Below are 13215 nucleotides of genomic sequence, written 5' to 3' on the forward strand. Positions count from 1 at the left end.
ATGTGGAAGCTTTAGGGAGGGTAAAGAGGTGATTTACCAGGATGCTGCCTGTACTGGAGAGCATGTCTTATGAAGAAAGGTTGAGGGAGCTAAGGCTTTTCTCATTGGAGAGAAGAAGGCTGAGGGGTGACTTGGTAGAGGTGAACACGATGATGAGAGGCAAAGAGAGAGTGAATAGTGAGAGCCATTTTTTACCCTGACATAAACAGCTATTACAAGGGGGTATAATTTTCAGGTGATTCTCGGATGATTAAGGGGAGTTTTCAGAGGTAGGTTCGTTACATAATGAGTGGTGGGTGAGTGGAATGCATTGCCAGTGGTGGCAGTAAAATTAGATGCATGAGGGACATTTAATATACTTCTGGATAGGCACATGGATGATAATAAAATGAAGGGTACGTCGGTTAGTTTGATCATACAGTCGGATTAAGGGTTGGCATGGCATCATGGCCGAAGGGTCTTGTGCTGTACTGTTCTGTGTTCTGTGTCTGTATGGTAAACTGGGTAATAAGCTCAGATCAATGTAAACGGATATGGCATTCAGGAGGAGCGTGGGAACTGGTTACAAAATTGGGCTTGATGGTAGGAGACAGAGGGTGATGAGAGACATTTTGTTTTTCTCACCGGAGGCATGTGACCAGCGGTGTAATGGGCCACTGTTGTTTGTCATTTGGATAAATGGTTTGGATGGGAATATTGGTTTTGTGGTAAGTAAGTTTTCTGTGTGGCACTGAAATTGCTGGTAAAGTGGACAGTGAAGAAGGTTATCTGTGATACAACAGGATGAACAGTACTGCTGGGATAGTGGGCTGAAGAATAGCAGATGGAGTTTAATTAGATAAATGTAAAATGTTCCATTTTGGTGAAACAAACCAGGGTGGGACTTGTCCAGTTAATGTTCGGGCCCTGGGTAGTGATGTCAGTCAGAGACCCAGGGATGCAGGTAGACAGTTCTTTGAGTGTGGTGTCACAGGTAGACAGGCTGGTGAAGCAGGCGTTTGGGATGGTTACCTTCATTGGTCAGAGCATTGAAAGTAGGAGAAGGATGTCATTTGTATCTGTACAAGGCATTGGCAAGACCACCATGAAACCATTGTTGATCAGCAGGAAGAACTCATTAGATTCACTTACCACCTTTACTGAAGGACATCTGACATTCTAACCTGGTCTGGCCTCCACGTGAATCCAGATCCACAGCAATATAGCCGACCCTGATCTGCCCCCTGGGCAATTAGCAATGGGGGCAAAGAATACTGGTCCAATCAGTGACCCCCACATCCCATGCATGAATAAATAAAAAATTATATGTCCCTCCCTACCTCTGCAAACCCCTCCAGCTGCAGCAATCCGTACTGGCTTTGTAACACCGTTCAGGCCCTGAACACTCTCTGTAACACTCTCACCACCTCCAGCACCTTCACCTCTCCCTGTTCGTATCGTGTCATTAAGCCCTGACAATTATTCCCCTTCCCACCGCCTTCTTCCTGCTAGCAGACCCGCTGCAATCCCTTTTAAACATACTCGTAAAACACTCTTTCACTTCAGGATTTTAAGTACTTTGTAGTGATCTTCTAAGCCTCATAATCTAATATGATCCATTTTGTCCTTAATGAGAGATGGGAGGGAATTTCTTGCTGAAGTTTTGTCTATTTCAATCGAATGTTCTTTTGTTGAATATTTTACACTGTTCCTTCAAATGTTTTCCACTGTTCATTTACAGACACATATTTCAGTCTGTTTCGCCTCTTTACCTTGGTCAGTTCTCATCTCAAACCCATGTAATTGGCTGTTTTTGTTTCTAGTTGTAGCTTGTCCTTTCTGTGATTCACTTTAAAGCTATATATTTCTTTAAACTGCACTTTCTCATAATTTCCCAGAGGATCTCTCCGGGTGACATTACTCATTCACTAAGTTTCATCACACAACGGTCGCTCTGAGATAGTTATGTCCCTCGCCAGTTGCACAATGTGTTATTCAAAGAAACACTGAAAAAAAAATTCTGAACTCCTCTTCCAATATTGCTCTTGTCAGTGTGAATGTCCCAGATTTTGGGAATATTGAAATTTCCCAAAATTATCACAATGCTTTTATTAAAAATTCTAATTGATTCCTGTTTATTGCAGTGATGAGCAATGAAATGCTGTTCGGTGGCTAAAACTGTCCTGCTGCTTGTGTCCTTGGCAAGTAGTAGCCAGAATTTACATTCAGACTGACTGTACTTCATGGTCTGCGGCCAAATGCTTTCTCTGTAATGCCTTTGTTATCCATTATTGTTAGCGTTACCCATTTTGCCTGAGTTTGCACAAGGTTGTGAACCATTGAATATTTGTGTTCCACCTTTTGTTCACCCTGGAACCATGTCTCACTGTTATCTAAATCTCTTTTATCTCTGTGTCACAAATCCATCTACCCTATTGCAGCGACTTTGTCCATTCCAAACAAAACATAACTTTCTCTTCCCCACAATTTCCTGTCACAAACCGATTCACTGATGTACAGTTTTAACAAAACTTTTTCCCATCCCGTTCCTTTCTGCTTGTCTTCAGGCACATCTCCATGCTGTACCATTGCTTCATCTATTCTATTTGGATTTGGAAAGCTCCTTTCACCTGAACCCTGTCCCTGCATCCTCTCAGTCAGTTTACAGTCCTGTCTATAAACCTACCGACATGATTGGCCAGGACACTGGTCCCAGCACATTTCCAGGGGAACCCAGTGCAACGGGATTGTTTTTATTAACTCATGGGATATTGGTATCTCTGTCTGATCTGCCTTTCTTTCCCAGCCCTAGCTTCCCTTGAACTGAGTAACTTGCTCGGCCATTTCAGAGGGTCATTGAGAGACAAACATTTTGCTGTGAGTATTTTGTGCAGACCACGTGAGGATAGGCAGATGTCCTTCTCGAAATGACAAATGTTTGTATTTTTTGTACATCAGCAATTGTCTCATATTTATTTATGGATTATTAATTATTATCTTTAAAAGTATTGTTTTCAAATTCCCCCATTTCTGATGGTGGGATTCAAACATGTCTCCCCTGAACATTAGCTGAGGTTTTAAATACATGCTCTAGCAATAATACCACTAGGCCATCGCTTCGCCTCTCACTGGTTGCTCATTCCTGACCAGTTATACCATCATGAAGCAGAACCCCTTCTTCCCACACAATTGATTGATTCTGAGACCTTCCGACACGATTGTTTGAGCCTGATACCTTCCAGCACTCTGGTGATATCACACAGTATCTCTCTCCATGTGGTATCCCTCACTGTGTGGATCTAATTGCTGCCTCTGTCAATTCCCCTAGCTCTTATAGTTACTTCAGATCATGAGTCAACAGAATTCTCCACTCCAGAGAGACGCAGCAAGGATGGAGTCTGGGATTTTCCAGATCTCTGTTTTCCTCAGGACCATTCTCCATGTGTAACTCTCACGACATCAGTATAATTTCCAATGGGCAGGGAGATCTGGAGCCTTCAATAAATCCTGCAGTGAGGTAAGATCACTCAACGTGCACAGAGCAGAGAGCAATGAGAGGGCTCCATATATCGGCTAACAAGACATGACATAGATACAGTGCTGGAGGGGGAGTAGAGTACAGACAAACCTCAGGCTTAATCACCACCCCTGCTGTAAGTTTTGTTGTACTCAGACAGTACCGGAAGTGTCACAGTTACCAATCCAGGCCTGTGCTGTCTTAGTGAGCATCAGTGCAACAGAGGGGAAAGCAGGCTTCCCAAGAGAGGGTGGGAATGCTGCCTGGGATTTCTCTTCTGTATTTCCCTCTCCAGAATTGTATCTATAGCATGTCGCATGGACCTGTGTCTTCAATAATTTTTAACTCCTATAACAGTTCCTGACCCTGTAACCTCCTCCCTTCCCTATAGTCCGTCCACATATTTGAAATGTACTGCATTCCAGCCTACCATCCCTATCTCTGTAACTTGCTTCAGTGTCTACAACATGCCTTATCTCGGTCGTCTCCTCCTCAAATGACACAGTCATGCAGCACGGAAACAGAACCTTTGCTTTGATCCAACTAGTCGATGCTGAACACGTTTCCTGAACGAGTCGCGTTTCCCTGCAATTGGCCCGTATCCCTTCAAACCTTCTCCTCTCCATGTATTCACCCAAATGTCTTTTCCATGTTGTCATTGTGCTTCTCTCCATCACTTCCCCTGGCAGCTAATTCAATTTGTGCACCATGCTCTCTGTGAAAAATGTTCTCCTCTGATCCCTTTTAAGCCTTCCCTCTCCCACCTCAAATTTCTGCCCTCTAGTTATGGACTCCCTTAGCCTGGGGTAGAGACCTTCACTATTCACCTTACCTGTACCCCTCATGGTTTTATAATACTTTATAAGGTCACCCCTCAGCCACCTACGCCCAATGGAAATACGAAGGACAATGATATAAATATTTCTGTTCGTGTCCCTGCCACTACTTTACTACAATGTTCTGGGATACAGTTGTTCAGGACCTTGGGCTTTTTCTACATTTGTGTTCTAAGACCTCCAGCACCATCTCTCCTATAATGGGGACTCTCTACAAGCCATCACTGTTTCTTTCCCTTTGTTTCCTAGTCTTTGTCCACAGTACGTTCTGACATGAAACGTTCATTTAGGGTCTCGCCCCATCACCTGAGGGGCCTTATTGTCTCTCTAGTTGTTTTTTTGTACTTGTATGCTGTAGAATCTCCTTGCATTCTCCTTAACCTTATCTGCCAAAACTATCTCATTCCCACTGTTGTGCTTTCCAGCTTATCCACCCTATCCTTGGAAGTCAAACCCTCCAGTATCAGTAACATCTTCATCAATCTTTGCTCCGTGTACAGTTTCAGAAAATGCTTCCTAAATCGGGAAAAACAGGATTCTACACAGTACTCCAACTGGGAACCCAGCAATGTCTTGTACAACCGTATCATGATGTACCAGCTCAATGCTCTGACCCATGAGGGCAAGTGTACCTAATGTGCTTTCCCCACCCTGTCCACCTGTGACACCACTGACAAGGAACAATGTAACTGCACCCCTTGGTCTCACTGTCTGTTCGACAGCATTGAACAGGGCCCTTCCATTAACAGTGTTAGTCGTGCCTGTTTTGTCTCAACAAAATCCATTCATTAAAATCCATCTTTCATTCCTTGACCCACTTGTCCAGTTGATCAAGAGCCTCTTCGGTAACTGTCTTCACTCCCCACTGTAACACTTATTTTGCTTACTAACGATGATTCCTATATTCTCGTTTATGTAAATAATGCACATGTGGCCCCAGCACCAACCCTTATGGCACACCGCTGGTCAGAGCTTCCAGTCCACACAACAACCCTCTCCCACTACCCTCTGTCTCCTACGGTCAAGATCATTTTGTGTCCGTTTGTCTCGCTCTCCCTGATCCCATGTGATCTAACCTTACTAACCAGTGCACCTGGCTAAACCCTGTCAAAGGCCTTGCTGAAGTCAGGATGGACAATGTCTACTGCTCTGACTTCATCTATCTTCTTAATCACCTCTTCGACAAACTCAGTCAAGTGTGCGAGACACTACTTTGCACACACAAAGCTGTGCTGACTATCCCTAATCAATCCTTTCCAAATGCATGTAACTCCTGCCCTACCAAATCGCTTTCAACAACATTTGCACCACTGACATCAAACTAAATAGTGTTTAGGTCCCTGGCTTTCCCTCACAGCCTTTCTTAAATACTGGCACAACATTACTGACCCTCCAGACTGCCAGCTCATTACCTGAAGCTGTCTTTGATAGAAATATCTCTCTAAGGGAACCCGCAATTTCTTCCCTAACCCCCCTCCTCCCCAATGTCATGGGATACACCTGATTAGTTCCGAGTGAGTTGTCTACATTTTATGCGTTTTAAAACCGTCAGCACCTCCTGTTCGCCAATGTGGACATCACTGTTTCTTTCCCTGACTTCCCCAGAGTTTCTCCACAGTACGTTCTGACGTGACATTTATGTTCAAACTGATGGAATTGTGGTAATTTTGCCAAAGTGCTCCCCTACAGACACTTCAGTCCCTTTCCCTACTTTTGTTTCCCAAGGGGAGGTCAGGTTTTATCCCTTTCTGCAGTCAGGCCATTTCCATATTGACTGAGACAGTTTTCTTGAACATACTGAACAAATTCCTCCGATCCAAGCTGTATACATTATGGCAGTCCCAGTCTAGTTATGGAAAATTAAAATCCCCATTACAACCCTATTATTCTTGGATATCTGAGATCTCCTGATACATTTGCTGTTCTATTTCCTGTTGACTGTTGGGGGCCTGTAATACAGTCAGATCAAAGTGATGACTCATTCTTATTTCTCAGTTCCACTAAGAGAATTTCACTGGATGATCCCCAGGCATACCCTGTCTAAGTGCTGCAGTGATTTTTTTCACTAATCAAGAACTCCATTCTCCCTCCACTTTTGTTTCCTGTTCTGTCCTTCCTCTAGCATCTGTCTCTGGAACATTGAGCTGCCGGTCCTGTCCGTCCCTCAGCTGTTGTTCTGTAATACCTGTGATATTTCAGTCCCATGTTCCCATCCATGCCATGCGCTCATCTGCCTTATCTGTCAGGCCTTTTACATCAAAGTAAGTGCAGTTTAATTGATCGGTTTTCCCTCATTGCCTGCTGTGCTCTTGCCTGCCTTATCTTTGAAATGACTCTTTGAAATTCAGTCCCAACCTCAATCTTCAGACTGTAGCCTGACACCATCCCCCTCACTGTGGACAACACCCTCACCCTTCATGTCATCTGTAAACCTTCTGCTATCACATCCAACTCATTAACATACATAATAAACAGCGATGGTTCCTGCACAGATCCCTGTGGTACATCCGCTGGACAAAGGCTTTCAATCACAAAACCAACCCTCCACCAATTGTGGAGCCAATTTACCAACGTACCTTAGATCCCATGGGATCTTCCCTTTTGGACCAGCCTTCCATGTGGGACCTTGTCAAAGGCCTGAATGAACTCCAAGGAACCCACATCATCTGCACTGCCCTCATAAACATTTTTAATCGTAATTTCAAAGAAAACTCCGCTGAATTCATCAGACAGGATCTTCCTTTGCCAAATCCGTGCTGACTATCCCTAATTGCTTCCTGCCTTTCCAGTTATTGATTCAAACTGTCCCTCAGAATTGTTCCCAATAATTTCCCTCCCCCTGCTATTAGACTGTCTGCTCTGTAATTACCTGGCCTATCCTTTGGATCCAGTGACCACAACTGTCTTCGTTTTAACATTGTTATGGAAAAAGATCAGACAGGTTGACAGATTAAGGTGTGAAACTGGAGCAGGGCCAGATTTGTGGCCATTAGGCAGGATCGAGCAGAGATAGATTGGGTGAATTAAAAATCACACAACACCAGGTTATAGTATAACAGGTTTATTTTGAAGCACTAGCTTTCGAAGCGAAGGTGATCATCCCAAAAGATGAAAGGCTGAAACTAAATTTGTTTGATATTACATTCCATGACACTGCAATCCTGTTGCTATAAGTTCTGAGCCTTATGATTGTGCTGCACAACTACCTGATGAAATAGCGCTCCGAAACCTAGTGCCTCCAGATAAACCTGCTGGACTGTAAGCTGGTGTTATGTGATTTTAACTTTGTACACCTCAGTCCAACACCGGCTCCTCCACATTATAACTACCATCGATTGGGTGAGTCTGTTTGAAGGAAAATGAATGACTGGCAAACGGGAAGCTTTTAAAAGTGTGATCTCAAGAATCCAGGGCCAGTATGTCCCTGTTAGAGTGAAGGGAAAATCTGGCAGGTTCAGGGATCCCTGGCTGATGAGGGATATTGTGGCTCTGTTCAGGAAAAAGAAAACAGCGTACATAGAGTTTAAGCTATTCGTATCTTCTTCCAGTCCTAAAGACATGGTCAATCTGTGGAGACCCTGCAATCCTCTCAGGTCCCTGCTGCACTCCTGATCTGTAGATCTCACTGCAATGCCTGTGACTATCTGATCCAGTTCCGAAAAGAATCAATATCTATGTAACATCCTCCGTTACCTATCATCCATCCTGAAAATGTGTTGCTGGAAAAGCGCAGCAGGTCAGGCAGCAGGGCTTATGCCCGAAACGTCGATTCTCCTGTTCCCTGAATGCTGCCTGACCTGCTGTGCTTTTCCAGCAACACATTTTCAGCTCTGATCTCCAGCATCTGCAGACCTCACTTTCTCCTCAAAGATATCATCCATCCTGTCAATGTCAGGTCTTCCAGTCTGTCCATCATCCACCCATCTCCATAACCTTCTCCATCTCTTACACCCCTATCTGTGTCAATGTCACCTTCCCTTACAAACTTTCCCACTTTGACCAAACTGCAGGATATTACAAATGCTCCCTTATCTGTGAAACTGTCTCCAACCAAAATGGATGTCCTTATCTCCTGGTAAAATTATCAGACACCACACCCTCTATCCCTAAATAACCTGCAGAACCTAAGCCTTTCAATAACAGTAAACATCTTCAGTCACGACTGCCCTCCACATAGCTGTTTGTTCTTCTAATCTATAAAACCATCTAGATTTCTGTAATCTGCTCCATTCACCTAAAACACTCCCGTCTGTGCAAACCACCCCATCCTACCAACATTCTTATGCCTGTAACTGCTGCATCCCTCCCCAGCTCCCCATCTCCATGAACTGTTGTAGACCCTACAGCTCTCCACATTTCTGTAACACCCTGTGGCTCTCTGGTCCTCCGTCCCTGTGAAACCACCTCCAGTCTCCACACCCCTCCCAGTCTGGATCGTCTGCTCCAGGTCAGACCATTGCTGTCTCTGTTACCTCCTGACAATCCTAGCAACCCTTCCTATTTGTGTCTCTTCATTCAGATCCCATCTCTCCAGCTTTCTGAAACCTCTTTGTGCCATTGTAAGCCTCCTTATTTAGAATATAGAGCGGTACAGCACAGTGGAGGCCCTTCGGCCCTCGACGTTGCACTGGCTTTTTATCCTACTCTCAGATTAAACTAAACTACAAACCCTACATTTTACTATCATCCATGTGCCTATCTAAGTGTTGTTTAAATGTCCCTAATATATTGGACTCCACTACAAATGTTGGCGGTGCATTCCATGCATCTGCCACTCTATGCGTAAAAAGAAATCCCTTTCACATTTCCCGTAAAACTTTCTCCAATCACCTTCCATTTATGTCCCCTCGTTATAGCCATTTGAGCAATGGGAAAAGTATCTGATTATCCTCTCTATCGAGGTCTCAAATCATCTCGTTCACTTCTATCAAGTCACTGCTCATCCTTTTTCATTCCAATGAGAAAAGCTCTAATTCTCTCAACCTTTCTTCATTAGACCTGCACTCCTGATAAATCTCCTCTGCACCCTCTCCAAAGCTTCCACATCTTTCTGATAATGAGGCAACCAGAACTGAACACAATATACCAAATGTTCTCTAACCAGGGCTCCATACAGCTGCAACATATCTTTGTGGAACTTAAACTCAATCCCCCTGCTAATGAAAGCCAACACACCAAACACCTTCTGAACAAGACAATCACCTTGAGTGATAACTTTGAGGGATCTATGGACGTGGACATCAAGATTCTTCTGTTCCTCCACACTGTCAAGAATCCTGCCTTTCGCCCTGTAAAGCTTGTCTGTGGAATCCTGCAATCTTAAACCCTCCCTATCTTGGTAACTTCCTCTGATCCCTACAACTCTCGCAAACAGTGAAACCTCTTCAAGTCCCGACAATCCTCCTTCGCTCTGAAACCTCCTTTGTTAGCATCAACCCTCTAAAGTCCTGAAGCCTGTTTTTCTTTACCACAGCAGTGGTAATATCAACACTCTCCATTCCTGATATCATTTCCTGTCTCTGTAACCCCCATCACCTTCCAGTCCCCTCTCGGCAACATTGCAGACGAAGGAAGAGTAGTAGAGTCCGAGTTATGTTACGGAGATAGGAAGGCCTGCAGAACCTGGAGGGTGGTACAAATCTAGGAAGGGACGTGGATCCTGCAGGAGGCTAGAGGGAGCGGGATTCATTGAACCTGCAGGATGGGGACCGAGATTGGGCTGTGGAATCTGAAGGATATTACAATTTGAATGACTAACTCTTTTTGTTCGGAATATTGGGCTGATCTCGCTGTCCTATTCATGCAGACATTTACCGTAATGGCTGTGCACTGTTTCAGATTCCCAGGCTGGGAGATGTGAGCTCAGATGTGAATCTATTTGCCCATTCTGTCTGTGTACCTGACACTGACCTGGTGCTGCTCAGGTAGAAAGCACTCTCCGTGTATATGGTGACTTCCAGATCTACGTGACTGACCAGAACTCGCCACATCAAAGCCTTTGTTTGGAATGTTCTTTATTTTTTTCATTATTTTCAAGTGGTAATTCCGCGAGATGCAGTAATTGGGGTGTTTCCATTTTGAGAGAATGAAACCTTTACCATTGGAAATTGGGAAGCCTTCTAAAATGAGATAACGGCAGTCCAGAGACAGTTTTCAGTATTCCTGTTAGGGTGAAAGGAAAGGCTGGTAAGGTGTAGGAAATGCTGGATGATTAGAAAACAGGTACAGACAGTAGATCCCCCGACATATTTGTTCCTCAGTCTGCCACAGATTATTCAGGGTCAGTACACTCGAATCAAAGTGATGTCCCCATTCTTATTTCACAGTTCCATTAATACAGTGGCCAATCCCATAGGAATGTCCTCTCTAAGTATTGCTGTGAGGTTTCTTGCAATCAAAACCCACCAGCACGCGTCCTTCCTCTGTTGCCAACCCTTCTATGCTTCCTGTGGTCTCTCTACCTGGAAACAATGAGTTGTTGGTTCTGTCCCTCCCTCAGCAATGTTTCTGTAATGATTAGATTAGATTAGATTAGTTTACTTACAGCGTGGAAACAGGCCCTTTGGTCCAAAAAGTCTTCACTGACCCTCCAAATATAACCCACCCAGACCCATTCCCCTACATTTACATCTTCACCTAACACTACGGGAAACTTAGCATGGCCAATTCACCTAACCAGTACATCTTTGTGACTGTGGGAGGAAACCAAAGTACCCGGAGGAAACCCACGCACAAACGGGGAGAATGTGCAAACTCCATCCCAGACAGTCGCACAGATGATAACTATCATCTCCCAGTCCCATATTCCCATCCATCCCCTGTGTTCATCTTCCTTAGCTGTCAGGCCCCTCGCATTGAAATATATGCAGTTTAATCATCAGTTTTTCCCTATTCCCTGCTATGCTCTTGCCTGCCTTGTCTGTTGAAATTGCTCTCTTTTACTTGTGTACCAGCCTCAATCTTCTATCTGTCTTTATGACCGTTTAAGGTGCAACAGCCTGCCAGACTAGTTTATACACTCTCAAGCCGCTCCAGTAATTTGCCCCACCAGAATGTTGGTCCCCATCACACCCCCAGGTCAGGTCCATTCCCCACCCTGTCTCCCTTCAGGGATCTATGGACTTGTCCACCAAGGTCCCTGTGTTCCTCAGTACTCCACAAGGACCTACCATTCACTATGTCTGTCCGTCGCTTCTCTTTCCTCCCACAGGGTATTATCTCACTTCGATCACTACTAAACCCTGCTAAAATTATCATCTGAAAGACATCGGACTGTAGACTGAGATCATCCACCTCACTGTGGGCAAAACCTCACCTTTCAAGTCATTTGCAAGCCTACTAATGGTTCATTCTGCTTTCACATCCGAGTTGTTAATGCACATAATAACCAGCAATGGTTCCTGCACAGATCCCTGTGGTACACCCACTGGTGAAGGAATTTCAAACACGAAGCAGTCTGACCATCAATTGTGGATCCAATTTACCAACTTGCCTTGGAACCCAATGGCTTTTTACTTTTGGATCAGCCTTCCATGTGTGTACTTGTCAAAGGCCTTATTCAATTCCATGTAACATTTGCATTGCCCTCATCAATACGTTTAGACACCATTTCAAAACACTCCACTGACTTTCTCAGACAGTATCCTCCTCTCCCAAATCCGTGAGGATTGAGCCGAGATGATCCTTACCTTTGTAAGTGTTGATTCATCCTCAGAATTGTTTCCAATAATTTCTCTCCGCCTGTTATCAGACTATCTGCTCTGTAATTACCTGGCCTATCCCTGCTGCCCTTCTTAAACAAAGGAACTACATTAGCGAGCCTCCAGTCATTCGGCACTTCACATGTGGCCAGAAAACTATTAAATTATATCCACCAGGGCCCCAGCAACCTCCTCCCTTACCTCCCATAACAGCCTGGGATACATTTTTTTGGGCACTGGGGATTTCTCCAGCTTTATGCCTATGAAAACATTTAATACCTCATCCGTATTGATCTTAACATGTTCTCGAAACTCACCATCCCAATTAAAATCCCTGGCTCCTGTGTGAATACAGATGAGAATTATTCATTGAACACCTCACCTACTTCCCATGGCTTCATGCACAGATTGTCTCTTTGGTTTCTAACAGGCCTCACTGTTTCCTCAGTAATCCTCTTATTCTAAGCATACTGATAAAATACCTTGTGACTTTTCCTTAATAGTATCTGACAAGGATATTTTATGGTCGTTGTGTGTCCCTCATTTCTAAGGATATCCTTGCAGTCCCTATACTTTTGAATGGCTTCACCTGGTTTTATTGCACTGTGTTTTCTTTATCAAACTCACGATGTCGCTTGATCAGTATTCACTGGATTTGCTGCCTTTACTATTCCCTCGTCAGGAACACACTGGCCCTGAATTCTCACTGTATCACTTTAACATACTCCCACTTTCCAAATATGGACAAACTGCAGATAGTCTTCCCAGTGTATGTTTGTCAGATCCTCTCTAATGATAGGGATACTGATTGGAGACTCAATTGTGAGGGGGGACAGACAGGAGACTGTGTGGCTGCAGAAGAGACCCCAGGATGGTGTGCTGCCTCCTGGGAACCAGGGTCAAGGATGTCTCTGAGCGGTGACTGAACATTCTGAAGGGGAGGGTGAATAGCCAGAGGTCATTGTGCACATCGGTCCACATGACAGAGGTAGACGATGGGATGGGGTCCTGTGAAATGAGTATCAGGAGTTAAGTAAGAAGTTAAAAAGCAGGACCTCAAGGGAAGTGATCTCCAGATTGCTCCCAGTGCCACCTGCCCCAGTGAGGATAGAAATAGAAAGATAGGCCAGATAAATGTGTGGCTGAGGAGCTGGGGAGGGGAGTGGGGGTAAGGTTTGGATCA

The sequence above is a fragment of the Chiloscyllium plagiosum genome, unplaced genomic scaffold, assembly GCF_037043375.1.
Source record: "Chiloscyllium plagiosum isolate Xiang-an unplaced genomic scaffold, Cpla_swu_hap1 HiC_scaffold_49, whole genome shotgun sequence".
NCBI lineage: Eukaryota > Metazoa > Chordata > Chondrichthyes > Orectolobiformes > Hemiscylliidae > Chiloscyllium > Chiloscyllium plagiosum.